At 34.1% G+C, this 13,518-nt stretch overlaps 1 protein-coding gene across 2 annotated transcripts in view; it reads right to left on the bottom strand.

The window, feature by feature from the left end:
• Positions 1 to 12,991, bottom strand: part of LOC129232360 (cystathionine beta-synthase-like) — a 78,559-nt gene extending 65,568 nt beyond the window's left edge. Inside the window, exon 1 of one of the 2 annotated variants that reach the window (XM_054866506.1) lies at positions 12,896 to 12,991. The gene's annotated coding sequence lies outside the window, so the exon portion shown is untranslated. The remainder of the gene's footprint in view (positions 1 to 12,895) is intronic. The other variant, XM_054866510.1, reaches the window with a different exon arrangement.
• Between the last annotated feature and the right edge of the window lie 527 nt (positions 12,992 to 13,518).

Raw genomic sequence — 13,518 nt, 5'->3', positions numbered from 1 at the left:
TCCAACGTAACCAAGTCCACACTTGCAGGAGATGCTATAAATACCCCAGTTGCTATGGCAATCAATGGGGTCCTTTAAATTTGTAAATTTTATCTAAAGCATTTGTTGATTACCGTGAAAATATATTTTATCTTCCGTTTGTAAAGATACTGAAACTTTCCAACGCCAGGGAATTGATTTTATTAGGGACAGATATGTTACACTAACGATTCAAGGTCAAACTAGAGAGAAGTGGGGAGCAGGAATAAGAATACAAAAGTGGCTTTCCACACGGCACTTTAACATAAAAATCGGCGAGGTTGCTAATGAAATTCACATAACAAAGAAGGATTCCTTGCTCTGTTATCTACGTTAGTTGTAAGTACCATATTGTTAACGGTTCCGGTGCAGCTTCAACTTTCTTGCAAGGACGATACAGTTCTTGAGAGAAACACAGGGGATTTATTTACACTATGTACAGGAAAGATCGTCGACAACTGCTAAATTAAACATCAGCAATTAAGCAAATATCAATCGACACCGAAAACTCAACGGTTACACACGTATTTACATCCAAATAAGCAAAAATACAGCTCAAAAGGCTTCACAAAACAGAGCAATCAATGCTCTCCGCAACGATTCACAAGCAAAAACTAACTCGAAACTGACTTTTTATCATGCGACCGCTATTGATACACATCAAAAGAGAACTCTCAAATATTCCACAAGATTCCCGAAAATCGTAGACCGTTATTTTATTTATTTTCATTCACCAATTTTATCATTCAAAAATGAGGGGGCCGTATACTTCGGCCGAATGTACGGGGGCTGTATACTGATTACAAGAAACTATTTACAGGTTACGTCGCTACAATAATTTTAGATAAAAGATAATTTAGTAAACGCCTAATTTAGCTAGATTACGACAAATTAATCACAAAAATAATTACTATTTACAGAATTTGTGATTATTAGTGATTATTACAGAATTTGTGAGTATTAAATGTGCAGGTTCTAACGACTTTAGGTGAAGACGTTGAAGGAGAAATAGTACCGCAAAAACTTCCTTCAGTGGCGTTACTTGCCCCAGCCCAGAGGAAACAGGCTCAAGAATGATACTGCATCTTCAAGACATGGTAGACAACGGTTTCAGGAACACTGTCATGTGCGTTGTTGATACAGTTTTGGCAATATCTTACTTTTTGTTCCCTGTCAAGATTAAGTCTGGATAAACTTTGGATTGCTTTTGGAACAAGAAACAACAACAAATTCATTACAGTTCCTGCCATATATAAAGAGCTATTGGAAAAGAAAGGTTTTACCAGGATTTCATGTTTTCACAGGTTTTGTGACAGCATTCCTAGCTTCACTAGGAAGTCCAAACTTTGATATTTAAAGAAGAAACTGGCGTTTTTTACTTATTTCGCAACCTCAAAGTTCTATAATAAAGTTCTCTACGAGCGAAATTTGTGACATTTTTTAAAGGTACGTCGTAGTAAAGGGTGTTTTTTTAAAGGTAGAGAACTTTAGGTCCAAATAAAACGCAGTTAAATGTTGTTAAATGCCATGAATGTTGCTTTATTCGAAAGATATAACAGGTAACCAGACGACTTGAACAATGGCACAAATAGCGCAAAGCTCCGCACGAAAGTTTTGAAACCCTTCCCGATTAATTATTTTCGGGCTACGGCCCCGACGAAAAGTCTAAAAACAGCAAGAAAGGGCTGCCATTCGCTCCGACGCGGAAGAAAGGCGTGCCCGGCGATCGGTTTCGAAATCGGGACCAGCTGAAACCGATCTGCTTATCAAATCGTCGCTCAAATCAGCTCTAGAACTCTCTGCCCGGAGATAAGCAATGTAGATCATCAAAACCAAGGACTTCCGCAATCAAAAATATAAATAAACAATTAAAAAAAAAACAAATAGAAAGCGTTATCGGATTCGTACATCTACGCGATGACTTTGCCCAACATTGGCCGCACACACGTACATTTTTCGGGCGTACATTTTTCTATTGTTAATAGACTCTAACAATCAATTCCTCAACCTCTTTTCAAGGGGGCAAGGGGGGGGCACGCCCCCCCCCCTTAGAAATTAGAACTTCCTTGCTTTTAGTACTTTTTTCTTTTTAAAAATGTAAAAACATTTCTTCTTCAGTTGTTAATAAGTTGCTAAAAATTTCAAATTTTAATGACTCTAATCTGTCCTGAAATCGGTTTCCATGGGGAAAATACTCAGCTAAACCATGGGGAAAATATCTCATCCCCCCCTTACAATTTTGCATATGGGGGCCCTTGCCTCTTTTCCATCAAATTTAATGAAGGGGATGTCCATCTATGGCATCGCACCGTTTAAAAATTTTAATTCATAATTCAAATAAACAACGAGGGCCCCCTTGACATGGGGGGGAGGGCACGTGAAGAACTGTTTGCGTTGCTTAGAGGGTGGGACCCTCGCCACGAGGGGGGGGGGGGGAGGGCGCATTTCACTTCAGTGTTGAGAAAAATTTAGAGCGAAAACCCCTTCGCGTCTTTAAAAAATAAAATAGTAAATAATAATAAGTGAACAAATGGAATAAAAATGACAAAAAGGTTTTTTTTCCTGCAAAATTTTGAAAGAAAATACAACCTTTGAATACTATTGGGGCATTCCACGGCATTTTTAAAATTATGCAGAGTCCGTAACGTGACCTTTTTTTGCCATAACTTTTTAATTTACCGTTTGATTTGCAAATTATTTTAATCTGAGCTGGTGTGTTGGTAGGAAAAGATCAAAATAAGATAATATGCTAATCAAACAGTAAACTAAAAAGTTATGGCAAAAAAGGTCACGTTACGGACTCTGCATAAATGTCAAAAATACCTTGGAATGCCCCTATTATAAAACATCCAAAGTATAATTTACCTGGGGCCGCCAAAATGTACGTTCCAAACAAATGTTTTATAAGAAAAAAAAATCAGAGCATAGAACAAACCTATGACAAGCTTCTGTTAAAAATATTGAATAGATTAATAATCATAGCTTCATAGAAGCCACCGATATATATATATATATATATATATATATATATATATATATATATATATATATATATATATATATATATATATATATATATATACACACACAGTCGAGTCCCGATTTACGCGAGAGATGCGTTCCAAGACTCCGAAATTTTGCGTTGTGGAAAAATGTATGCATAAACATTTTTTAGAAACATACCAAATTTTTTAGACATTTGTAAGCACCCCTCAAACTGCTTTAAAGCCCTCCTCAACGATACATTACAGTTTCTTACATAAAAAACTCAACTTTTACTGTATTTAAAAAATAAAAAAGCTGTTTTATTCAACATAAAATAGTTAAAATGCACAAAAAGTGATTGATAAAATAAAAAAAACACGGTACTTACAGCATGTAGTAATAATAAAATGCTGCACTATAATAGTACTGTGTACTGTCCAGTAAATACAGTAATAATATTTATGAGTTAAAAAATGAAAATGATGAAGATTTATGCTGCATAATCAGATCGTTATTTTTTATTAAATACATTTTTAAATACGGTTGCTTCACTTTTTCTTTTATAACGTTTCCATTTATGGCAACAAGCCCCTCTTCCCAATCTCTTTAATCCACAATGCAAGAGCAGCTTCCATTTTCATATACTTTACTCAGACTCTGCAAGCTTTAACATTGAAACTAAGTTCTGAACTTATACGGATATCATTTTGTGTTGACTTTTAACTGTACGTATGGAAGATTCACTCATACTTATTGCGTTGCTACCGTCAACGTTTGGTAGTTGTCCAAGCATATCGAGAATCTTAATCTTCTTTTTACTGTCAGAAACTTTATTTCCCCCCCCCCCTCCTTCTTCATAAACTTTAGATGAAACAGTTCACTAAGGTGCCATTATATTTCATCAACTTTAATGTTTAGAATGTAAAAAAAAGAAATCTGCTGAGCGGTTTTTTTTATGCACTAACTAAGTGATGCCTAGACTAGTTTGATGTGGGAACTTTCGGTTGGTCAGTGTGATGGGATGTAATAACATTCACGAAATCAATATCTAGTATCCAATAACGAAGCCGCTACTTCCTTCTAAAGAAATTCGTGTTGTGGACGAGGAATTTGCTCGCGACAGCTCTAAAATTCGTTATTCGTGGAAAATTCGCGTTATAACCATTTCGCGTAAGTTGAATCGCGTTGTAGCGGGAGTCGACTGTATATGTGTGTGTGTGTACATTTCTTTCTTTCCTTAATTCCTAATTAATTTTCATTTATTTATTTATTTATTTTTCCTAAAAATCTTATCACGTAAATCACAGATCAACGGAGAAAAATACATGTGTTGACGAAAAACGTTGTAAATAAAAAAAATAATAATAATAATAATTAATTTGAATTTTGACATTTTGAATTCAAATTATGTTTTTCGCAATCACGAGTGTGTGTATGTAGGCATGTGTGTTTGTGTGGGGGGGGTATGTGTGTGTGTGTGTATGTTGGCATGTGTATTTATGTGTGTGTGGGGGGTATGTGTGTTTGCGTGTAGGGGTATGTGTATGTGTGTGTAGGGGTATGTGTATGTGTGTGTAGGCATGTGTGTTTGTGTCTGTATGCTGGCATAAGTGTGTGGGTAGTTGTGTGTATGAATGTGTGTGTGGGGGGGTATGTGTATGTGTGTGTAGGCATATGTGTTTGTGTGCAGGCATGAATGTGTGGGTAGTTGTGTGGTTTGTGTGTGTGTGTGTGCGTGCCGTGTGTGTGTGTGTAGGCATATGTGTTTGTGTGCAGGCATGAATGTGTGGGTAGTTGTGTGGTTTGTGTGTGTGTGTGTGCGTGCGTGTGTGTGTGTAGTTGTGTATGTATGCGCGTGTGTGTAGTTGTGTATGTATGCGCGTGTGTGTAGGGTATGGATGCAACCTGGAGACGGCTTTCGCTATAGGAGCAGCATCGTGAGGACCCGGTCGACGGTGATGCTGCGGAGGGTGGCGGTTGGAAAATAAAATCGAAGGACGCCAAAAACAGTCAAATGAGAACAATAAGCAATCGTGATTGCTCAATAATAATAATAATAGTGCAATGAATAGGCACTCTAGTGGTTCCAAGTGTTTGACTGTAAAAACAAAAGTAAACCATAACTTGATCAAGAGCTTCAAGAGGATATGTTAAATACAGTTAAATAAAATGGAAAAGAAATCTAAGGCATCGCTGAAAAGCACCACATCTGTTCAAAATGTAAAACGTTTTTGACTGAGGCCACAAACGCCTGATTTCAAACTAATAAAACTATCAGGCTGGAAATTGAATATTTCATAATGGGAAAACTAAAGCATTAACATGGTTTTGGAAGAAAAAAAAACTGAAGGGTTTTCCACTACCTTTTTATCAATAATCAAATCAAATACAAGAAGATATGGAAGTAGGCAAGAAAGAGGAAGGGAGGGAGAAACCCCGAACCTTATCCCTTCCTTTTAAGCAGGGGTCGAAGTAGTCCTATATATCCTATATTTTCAAAAAAAAAACATCAAAACTGTCCTATATTTCTTATATTTTTTGAAAATGACCTATATTTCCTATATTATTGTTTTTTACCCTATTTATCTTTTAAAAAGAACAGTAAATAAACTTTCTGACATCGGATTTTTCGCTGAAATATAGCTGAAAGTACGTCCCCAAACGAATTTCAAATTAAAAAACAAAACTGACTAAATCCTGCAACAGGCATTTTCGCTCATTGGCTACAGCAATGTGACGTCTCTATAGTGGACTGGAGTTTCGAGAATTACGTCTGAAGTTAGTTTTAGAATTTTGCGTTTGGGCAACAGCCATTTGTTTTGTTTTCCATCATGGTTTTCGTTTTCGTTCGTATATTTTTGTGTTCAGTGCATTTTCTGATCACAATGTTCTAATATTCTTTTTGCAATCTTTTCTTTTTGTGGAATTTTGGGATCGTGGAATGTTAGTTCCTTATGATGTTAAAACGTAGTTTATTGTAATAAGTGGAATTATAATGGCGAAATCGCGTAACAAAATTTCGTCTGGAGTGGTTGGACCAGGAGGACATTAATAGTACAAATTTTGGTGCATAGTGCACTAAAGGAAAAGATGATTTTACCACTTTTTGCCATTTTTGCAACTGTTCAGTGCCCATAAGCAATAGTGGATTTTCTCAATTGAGGCAGCATGCTGAAACATTCAAGCATAAAGAAAACTCTGAAAAACGTCAGAAGGATCCTTCTCAAGCTCTGTTGTTCTTAATACAAGTGGTTAAGTTCTTAATACAAAGGGTTCAGTTTAGATATAAAATCAAAGAACAGTGGAATTATTACTCGGCTCATGAGTAGAGATGAAAACAGTCGGAAAAAAACCGGAAAATTTCCGAAAAAAAACGGAAAAAATCCGTTTTTTTTCCGAAGGAGTAAATTTTCACTTAGGAAAAATTGAAAAAAAAAAAAAAAAGAATTTTTTTAACCTTTCAGAGTTTTAATTGAAATTTTCAGTAAAAAGTGATTAGAAATTTTTCTCACTTAAATTCTGATGCAATTTCCTCCCCCCCCCCCCCGTTTTATGGTAAAATACTGTCTAACTTTAATGCAAGTTTTTGTATGATAATATAATTTGCATATAGATCAAAAAACGTTTAATAATACTTTTTGCAAAAAAACTTAAACCAATAACCTTAGTGAAGAATTTATTTTCCTTCATGAAACAAACAAGCATAAGTTCAACCACAAAACTATGCTTCTGCTGACTGTGCGAATCAAATGTACAGGGTGCTGCAAAAAAAAAAAAAAAAAAAAAAAAACCGGCCACGCAATTTTTCATGAAACTTTATTAAAATTAAAATGAATAAATTAACAAAACACAAAAAATAATAATATGAGTAGACCTTTAGCAATCAATAAATTTAATTGGTTTCAAACTAGCAGCCGTTTGCAGTAATACAGAGATGCAACTGCTTATTGAATTTTTCATTCAAGGGCCACAAGTCATTTAATCAATCCTATTCCCTATAAAGCAATTGGTTTAGAGAGTTCAAACTCACGTGTAGTTTAGGGTAGACCTTCGACTTGTAAATAGGCCATACAGTGTAATAAATGGGATTGAGGTCTACCGAGTGGAGCGTCCACTCAAAAGATAATATCATATCAAAAAAAAAAAAGCGCCTTGCACTACTCTTGTGTTTTTGCCCATATGAATCGGTGTGGGGAGTTCAAGGAAAATGTCCAGTTTACATTGCTGAAGTGCTCTTAGGCCCACAAAAGTACAATGACTTCTAAATGTCCTTCTGGTTCACTTTTTGATTCATTTTACGGCCCTCAACCACAAAAAACTAGAGATTTTTTTTTCGCTTGTGCTGATTCCATCACAGACCAAGCCTGACTTCGGATTTTGGCGATATTCAGTGGCGTAGCTACACTCGACTTTCGGGGGGGGGGGGGGTTACTTCTTATATATATATATATATATATATAATCGCTTGGAATTTTTTCCTTTTCTTCTTTTTTTTTCTTTCTCTTCTCTCTTCTTTTTCTCTTTTTTTTTTAAGACTAACTTTTCGGGGGGGGGGGGGGTTGTCCCCAAAACCCCCCCCTTAGCTACGCCCCTGGCGATATTTAACATTTTTTAAGGTGCTTGGCTACAGGCCACCACCTATTGTTCTGGGGGATATGAGCTGGTTGAATACTATTTCTTTCAGCGTGGCCTTGCGGTCCGTCTCAAACGTTTTTGGCATCTTTGGAGTCATACGAAAGCATGGACTTTTTGGAACTCGTTAAACTTGTGTTTGAGTTGTTTTTTCTCTTACTACTGTGCTTAGCACGGCCATATGAATAAACTGAAACTCCAGTTTATATTTTCAGACAGTAACATTGTATTATTTTTCTTTCAAAAAAAAAACATGTTTGAAAGTCGAAAATTTCAATTAATATTTCAAGTTTCAAAGGCAATCTAAAATATAAAATGTAATTTTTATGATTAGACACACATTACCCAATATTAATGGTTGAATGACGACAGGACTAATTTCTGGTGTTTTACTATGAAAGCTCTCAGTTATAAAACAAAAAGGTTTTCTTTTTTTTTTCTAATTAATCTTACCTTTATGTGTATTTCTGTCAAGCAGAAAAAGAAGATGTGTGGATAGCATATATTTTTTAATGCTTAACCCTTTATATGTTCCAAGAAACACAGAGCTATTAAGAAACCCTAATTTTATTCATAAAGAAATCAGAATTTCCATTCTTTCCAAATTTTCCCGAAAAAAAAACGGTTTTTTTTTCCACCACATCAAAATTTCCAGAAATTTTACATCTCTAGTCATGAGTGTGGAAGAAATAATAAAATTATCTTCGTTCAAATTTTGTTTAGTTATTTAGTCTATAAAGTACACTTTTTTCAAAAAATATTCTTTCAACTACAGGAAAGTCATTTCAGATGTGACACACACACACGAACACAACATACACAAGATAAGTGTGTACACGATGGAGTGTGTGTACACACACACACTCATGCCTCCACGCAGACACAAACACATATGCCTACATGCACACACACACACACATGAACGCCTACACACACAGCACTGCATACACAACACGCACACACATGCATACATACACACACACCCACACACATGCGCCTACACAAACACACGCGCATTCATACACACACACGCTCGTGATTGTGAAAAACATAATTTGAATTCAAGATTATGATGATGTCCAAAATCTGTTACCTACTGTACAACTGTATGTCCAAAATCTGTTACCTACAGACCGATCATTAAATTTGCTATTTATTAATTTTTATACATACCTGCTGTCTTTTTATGTTTGTGTATAATGTTCTAGGTGTACATGCTATGCAATAAAAGCAAAATTGACTTCAAATTCCAAAATTTTAAAAATGGCTCAAAAGCAACGTTTTTGTTCCCACCTTTTGAGAACTGCCCGCGTATAAAGGCTTAGAATTGCATTTAAAATTTCCTTAATACGATTGTAGTTTTTACCGTATGTAACTTGGAAGTTCCAAACAAATATCGAACACAGAAAACTAAGTTCTCCAAAATTGGGGCCAATATTTTAAACGTACGGTTAAGTTTTTACTATCATAATTCTGAAATACGTAATGTCGGTTTTTATTAATATTTCCGGTAATTCAAGTTCTGCAAAAACGAGACCAAGCTAAGAACACTATCGATCAAGTCACCTTTTGAACGAAAAAAGAACTATCAAAATCGGTTCATCAGTTGAGGAGCTACGATGCCACAAATAGACACACAGATATACTTTTAAAACTTATTTCCCCTTCTTTTTTGCAACAGGGGGGGGATACAAATTGGCTTCTGAAATGATAACTTATAATTTAAATAGGGAATAAAACCTAATTTAAACCGAATTTATGAGTCTTTTATTCAAATATTTAAACATTTTTAGAATAGAAATGATCCGTTTAAGATCCGTCAAAAAAAGTAACGGATACAGGTACAGATCTTTATTTTTCCTCGGATATCTGCGGATAAAAATATCCGGAACATCACTAAAACAAACTACTTCCAAATAGTGCTACTCATTAACCTGCAGCTCTATAATTTTCAAATAAAAGAATGAACACATTGCATCGGTTTACTTTCATTTGTGATTGAATTGAATCATTTTATCTTGGTTAGTTTTCATGTAATTTACAATTTAAAATCATGGGGTAACTGGGTTGTACATTTTACTCATCAGATGGACAAATAATAATTTTATTAGACTACAAACATAGGCAGTTGTGTGCATCCTCACTACACAAGGTCCTAACTTGAAAGTTCCAAATAAATATAAAATGCAGAAAACTTCGTTCTTTCAATTAGCTCCAATATTTTTAACGTACGGTAAGTTTTTACTACCATAATCGTGAAAAAAATTAAGTTGGCTTTTAATTAATATCTCCGACTCTCCGGTAATTAAAGTTCAACAAAAACGAGGCTAATCTATAAGCACACTCTCGATCAAGTCAGCTTTGAACGAAAAAAAGAACTATCAAAATCGGTTTATCTGTTTAGAAGCTACGATGCCACAAATAGACACACATATACACATTTTAAAAACTTATTATCCCTTCCTTTTTGCAACGGAGGGTACAAATTGGCCTCGGAAATGATAGCTTATAATTTAAATAGGGAATAAAACCTAATTGAAACGGAATTTAATGGTCTTTTATTCAAATACTTAATATATTTAAGAATTTTTAGAATATAAAAGATCCGTTTAAGATCCGTCAAAAAGTAACGGATATGGATGCAGATCTTTATTTTCTCTCGGATATCTGGAACATCACTAATCCTCACTACACAAGGTAATATATGCTAAAACTGAGTCTGAAGATTGTTCAAATTTGCTTAGATGGTTTGTGACCAAGGACGGATTCAGTCATTTCCCAAACCCAAATCTCCCAACATCAATGAAACTAAATTTGCGTTTCTTTGAACTTCATTTTTGAAAAATTACCGATGGTTAGACCCTCCTTGCATCCGTCCCTCTTTGTGACAAAAAAAGACTTCCCGTCAAAAAACGGCTTGTCATTTTCATAGGCGGATTTATGGGGTGTGAAGGGGGGCAATACCCCCCAGTCTTGGGAGGACCTTATACATAGTAACAATACACCTTCCAAAATCTTAAAATAACAAATTATGATTTTTTTCTTTTTGAATAGAAGCGAAAATGAAGAGAATAGCGGCTGTCCATTTCTAAATGGGGGGGGGGGGAGAAACCATACAATGTATTACAAGTTACAAGTAGTAAAGTGGTCACTGGGATGCTGAAATGTGTTAAAAACAACCACTTCGAACTGAAAACCATTAGGGCAAGTATATAAGGGTCATTCTCCAGAAAAGGTAATTTTTTAATTCAAATATTTTTCAATTTTGAAGCCCTTTGCTTTCGTTTTTTTTTATTCTTACATGAAAGTGTTACCTACTAGAAGTAAGGACAAACAATGGCCCAGCAAGGTTCCAATAATTTTACTCATAAATAAAAAAATTAAAAATGCTTTGTTCACGAAAAAAAAAAAAAGAAGAAAAAACTTTTAATGTTTAAAAATTGTGGCTAATTTAGTATCAAAGTAGTAATTTTGTTAATTGTGCAAACAATGAGCTACTTTAATGATTAGTGAGACTCTAATGTTAAGCTCTCTTAATTAAAGTGCTGCTTAATTAGTAGATTTCCGTTTAATTTAAATGTGTGTTAAAAATAGTATTTAGTAAATTTGAGAATATACTGGCAATTTAAAATTTTGGTAGAATACCCAAGATTGATTGTATTTCCCCTCCATCATTTATTTTCACCTCAGAAATAATGACATTGGTAAGGTCTGTCACAGAGGTAAGGAATTTTCCACTCTAATATAGGCCTAATAAATTCATTTTTCAGGGAAATACTTTTTTTTTCTTCGTTGCTACAATCTGCACGTGTAAAGCATAAGAAAACATGTTCACTTATTTTTTTTACATTGATTTACATCCCTGAAATTCAAGTTCACGGAGATGAGAAGTCAAAGTAACCATACTTAGTTTTTAAAGCAAAATCTATCTTCTTGTTTTTCGACAAAAATCTCACAACTTCTTTATGGCTGAAAGTAAACAAGGGGGCCCCCTTGTATCATGGAAAATAAAATTTGATGTCAAGTCAAGACTGCCACGTGTTAATGAGGAACGGCATTTTGTGCTTCAGTATAACAGAGGTGAGAATTTATTGTGTGACACGACTCCTTATCCTACTAAAACAAACTAAAACACAATATTAAAAAATTAAATATACTTAAACAATTGGTATTTAAGTCACGTGTGAAAGGAATAATAAATAAATAAGTATATACTTTTAATTAAAGAAGTTATAAGGTGTGTAACAAGCCACGGAGGTGAGAATTCACATGTTGTGAACCAAAAAAAAATACTAAAATAAAAATTAGTATTAAAAAATTGTTGACAGGTTTAAATAGATATATTTTTGATGAAATTAAAAAGCATTGTTATTGTTAAATGAATTGCTCCTTAAAATTTTTATTGTAAAAGGCGTTGCACCTCAAAAGTTACACTTTTTAAAAAATGACCCATAAGTGAAAATATCGACTGAACGAGCTATGTATTCAGCTGCAATACTTGAAATAATCAACGACTATTTCAACAAATTAGAATCTGAAATAAAGATTAAAAAAAAAGAAAAGTACTTGAAAAAATACATTTCTTTTTAAAGTGCTTGAAAACTTTGGAAAAGTGTGGATACAAACCATAAATTTAAACATTTATAACAAATGGTAGGGGTTAGAGGGATAAATGCCAAAGTGTGTTAAATTTTGTTCCTTGCCTCATTCTGCATCAAAAATGCAAAAATCATGGTTCTCACGTTTCTGTAACATATTGAGAGGTGCCTGTTAAAAGGGGTTTTACTGTAGTAAACTTATGTTTGCCATTTATATGCAAATGGGTCTAATAACATGAAATTTGTAGAAAACTATTCTACTCCCAATACTAAGCTGAAACAAAAAAAAAAAAAAGAGAGGGGAGTAAATATATTACAGAACTAGAAAATTCAAAGTAGTCATTTCTATACCCAAACCCATCCCAATCAACAGTTAGCTATTTTTAAATTACTTTTTATTTTCGAACATATTTCGGAAAACCACGAGTCGAAAATCATTTGTATTGTATCATCCAGTAAACGATCTACTAATTCAACTGCAAGTTAAATACTTCGTTTGAAAAACATAAGGATAAACTGTTTTATTCGCTTCTAAAATTTTTCTATGCGGAATAAAATTAATTTTCCATGTTTTTTTTTTTTTTTTTTTTTTTGTAGAGTAACGTTTTCCTTTTTTACAATGGTTGAGATTCACAGTGAAGAAAACAGTTTTAAAATCTCACCTTTAGTTGAATACAAGAAGAATTTTTCGAGGAAATTATTTCACAAGGCCGAATTTTGAAGACTTTTAAAAATTGCGTAATCAGGAACCCTCGAGCGTAAATAAAATATGAAAGCCGGCAATCCACCAATCAAAAAATAATGAAGTCACCTGTTGAATTTAATCGTTATACGTCACAATCAACTATCGATATAGAAGATTTATTTTATTTTATTTAGCAAATTGTTTCGAAAAGAATGACATAAAAAGCGAAAATAAATTATTTTAAAGAGTCACCATAATTTAAGGTGCAGTAACTGAATATTTTACACAAAATTCGCTAATCATATATTTTCCTTACGTTCAACGAGGCACGACCGGTAGCGACCGGTTAGATAAAATCACATGACAGCTAAGGATCACGTGCTCCAATCAACCAATCAACAGCTCACCGGTCAACCGGTGAGATTCGCCGAACGCAAGGTTTGATTATTCAAACAGCTATAAATAGAAAATTTGTCATTTATATATTAATTAATTTTGATTTCTCGTAATGAATTTAAAAATTCAAAATCAATTCAAAATTTATTTTCGCTTTTGAATAAATTCCCTTGGTGATTTTGCACAAATTCACATGTCAGTGTC

Source organism: Uloborus diversus, unplaced genomic scaffold (assembly GCF_026930045.1).
Source record: "Uloborus diversus isolate 005 unplaced genomic scaffold, Udiv.v.3.1 scaffold_12, whole genome shotgun sequence".
NCBI lineage: Eukaryota > Metazoa > Arthropoda > Arachnida > Araneae > Uloboridae > Uloborus > Uloborus diversus.
Note: the sequence above shows the minus strand (reverse complement) of the source record. Positions and strands in the feature narration are given on the sequence as shown.